The following is a 3,482-nucleotide window of genomic DNA, read 5'->3' as shown; positions in this document are numbered from 1 at the left end:
AGACAGATAATCTTAAAGGCAGGAAGAGAAAAGCAATATGTTACCTATGAAGGAGCTCCCATAAGGCTGTCAGCTGATTTCTCATCAGAAACTCTACAGGCCAGAAGGGAATGGCATGAAGTATTCAAGTTAATGAAAAGCAAGGATCTAAAACCAAGACTACTCTATCCAGCAAGACCATCATTCAAAATAGATGGTGAAATAAAGAGCTTTCCAGACAACAACAAAAACAAAGGCTAAAGGAGTTTATCACCACCATACCAGCATTGCAAGAAATGCTAAAGGTACTGCTGTAATAAGAAGTTGAAATATAGAAAAAGGGAAGCATTAGGCATAAATAAATAAAATGGCAATAGATAAGTACTTATCAATAATAACCTTAAATATAAATGGAGTAAATGTTCCATTCAAAAGACATAGGGTAGCTGAATGGATAAAAAAAAAAAAAAAATGACCCGAATATATGCTGTCTACAAGAGACACCCCTCAGAACAAAAGGCTCACACAGGCTGGAAAAAAAAAACACCAAAAACTTATGGAGGACTTTAATGGAAAGATGGACAGCAATAGAGTCATAGCAGAGGATTTTAATACCCCATTGACTTTACTGGGTGGATCTTCCAGACAAAAAAAAAAAAAAATCAACAGAGAAACAGTGACTCTAAACAGTGGCACACTAGATTAGATGGATTTAATTGACATTCACAGAACATGTCACCCCAAAGCTTCAGAATATGCATTCTTCTCAAGTTCACATGGGACATGCTCAAAGATAAACCACATGTTAGGACACAAAACAAGTCTCCACAAGTTCAAAAAGATTGAAATCTTATCAAGCATCTTCTTGGACAGTTACACCATGGAATACTATGCAGCTATAAAATCAAAGGATCCTTTGCCCTTTGAGACAGCTTGGTGGGACCTAGAGAGTATTATGCTAAGCCAGTCAGAGAAAGACAAGTATCACATGATCTTACCCATGTATGGAATCTACTGAACAAAATAAACTGATGAACAAAATAGATCCAGAGACATAGAAGCATGGAACAGACTGAGGAATCTCAGAGGGAAGGCAGGGGTTGGTGGGTGGGGAGAAATTAACCTAAGAACGTATATGCATATATGTATAACCCATGGACACTGACAATAGTGTTGTGAAGGCCTGGTGGGGGGAGGGTGCAAGATGGAAGGGATCAATGGGGGAAAAAGTAGACATTTGTAATACTTTCAACAATAAAGATAAATTAACACATTTTTTAAAAAAGAGGCCTCTTGTTAGAAGTGATGTTAAACGGTGTCTCATACTGATGAATCAAGCACTCTGTAAGCCCTGGAACAGTGGTCTGGCTGAGGCCCTGTGGGAAGGAAGTACAAGTTTATTCTAGTAACATGTGTTGATTATCAAACTGAAATGTTCTCTCTTCCAGAGAGAAAGAGGTTCAGTGTGACCAATTCCCGAGACTCCTGGGCAGGTCGTGCTGAATGAGTCTCAGCTTTGGTCTCCACTGCTGGCCTGTTGAACATTTGGTAGCGTAAGGAGTTTAACCAGTCTTTTTTTTTCCCCTTCTGTCCTGTTTTTATTGTTTGCGGCAAAATACCCAACATAGAACGTTATCACAAGTGATCAGATGTGCAAGAGAGGACAGTGATTAAGCTTAAGTGGGACACCTGGGTTTCTTTACGTGAATACCTAAACGCAGCGCGGTCCTACAAACGCCTGGGCTCTAGGTCTGGGTGAGGGCGCCGCCCTGCCGGGGGAACCAGAAGACAGCAGGATTCCCCTCCCCCCGTAATCAATGCTTGGAACCAGGGTGCCAGTTGTCATGATCACAATGAACCCCATTCTAGAGTCCTCCCCAGACCGCTACGCATGATCAGGCTGGTCCAAGGCGTCAGACTTTCTGGAAGGTCAATGGTCCGTAAGGGTGAAGCGCTCGGTGGCTCTCCAGCGCCCCGCCTCTCGGCGGGGGGCGCGCCTAGATGACTTTCTTCAGCTCGTCGTAAAGAACCAGCACGAAGCCGCCGCCCATGCCCCTGAGGACGTTGGACCAGGCGCCCTTGTAGAAGGCCTTGCACCCCTCGTCCTTGAAGATCTTCCGCCAGCAGTGCACGGTCCCCCTGTACAGGACGTCGGCGCCTTTGCGCCCCGACTGCATCATCATCCGCCTCCTCACCGTGTCGAAGGGGTAGGAGACCAAGCCCGCCGTGGCCGTCACCGCCTGGGCGATCACCCAGCTCACCGCGATCGGGGTGTCCCTGGGGTTGGGGAGCATGCCTTTGGCCGTGTCGTACAGGCCGAAGTAGGTGGCCCGGTAGAGGACGATGCTCTGCACGGAGATGGTGAAGCCCTGGTACAGGCCCGGGACGCCGTCGGACCGCGCGATCTTCAGCAGGCAGTGACGCAGGCCCCTGAACTCGCGCTCCGAGCCCGACTTCCCCACGTCGGCCGCCAGGCGGGTCCGGGCGAAGTCCAGGGGGTAGACCAAGCAGAGCGAGGTGGCCCCCGCCGCGCCGCCCGAGGCCAGGTTGCCGGCAAAGTACCTCCAGAACTGCGTGTCCTTGTCCACGCCCCCCAGGAACACCTCGCGGTACCTGTCCTTGAAGGCGAAGTTGAGGGCCTGCGAGGGGAAGTAGTACATGACGTTGGCCAGGTTGCCCCTCCAGAAGGACCGCACGCCCTGCTCGCGCAGGATGCGCACGAAGCAGTCGGCGATGCCCTTGTAGCGCTGCTCCGCCGCGATCTGCGGGCTCACGTGCTGCACCTGCAGCAGCAGCTTGATGCGCTCGATGGGGGCCACGGCGGTTTTGGCCACGGCAGCGGTGATGCCCCCGGCCAGGAAGTCCCTGACGAAGGAGGTGCTGAGCTCCGCCATGGGGGCGCGGCGGGCGCGGGCGCGGGCGCGGGGCGAGGCGGGCTGGCTCAGCGCGGCCGCCGCGGGGACCAGGGGCCCCCGGCCATGCCCAGCGGGAGCCCATTACGGCGGGGCCACCGCCTGCCACCATGGCTGTTCCATTCCTGAGCCCATTGTGACAGAGCGTGAGTGGCTCGTGGCGGGGGCAGACCGGGGTCTGCTAGCCAAGTCGTTCCACGGGATTATTAAGTTACTCTTCGGGAGAATGCCGCCCACTAGCCTGCCTTACAGGAGCTCTACCCAGGCTTTCCCGCCTCTAATCTTTAAACCTTTCTCCTCCTAGGTCCCAGAACAGCCAATCAAGCTATCTGCCAAGATCCATGAGACATCGTAAATTCTAACCCCAGGCCACGTGTAGTTTCATATAAACTGGAAAGAGCAACCCTACAACCGCTGTCCCTTGGGCGAACTTTTCTCACCGCTTTCTTTCAAGCTGAGCCGTAGGAGCTGTGCTGTAGCAGCAATTCATTCAGGCAGACACGGCTTGAGCGGACTCACCTATTCCACCCACCCATGAACCAAGTTCAGCATTTTTCCTCTTCAGCTACCTGGCCGTGAGGGTCCTATAAG

The 3,482-nt window shown here is 51.7% G+C and overlaps 1 pseudogene; it reads right to left on the bottom strand.

The window, feature by feature from the left end:
* Positions 1-1,976: 1,976 nt before the first annotated feature.
* LOC107542290 (ADP/ATP translocase 3 pseudogene) lies at positions 1,977-2,894 on the bottom strand (annotated as a pseudogene).
* Between the last annotated feature and the right edge of the window lie 588 nt (positions 2,895-3,482).

This window comes from Miniopterus natalensis, chromosome 10, assembly GCF_054644295.1.
Source record: "Miniopterus natalensis isolate mMinNat1 chromosome 10, mMinNat1.hap1, whole genome shotgun sequence".
In the NCBI taxonomy this organism is placed as follows: Eukaryota; Metazoa; Chordata; class Mammalia; order Chiroptera; family Miniopteridae; genus Miniopterus; species Miniopterus natalensis.
Note: the sequence above shows the minus strand (reverse complement) of the source record. Positions and strands in the feature narration are given on the sequence as shown.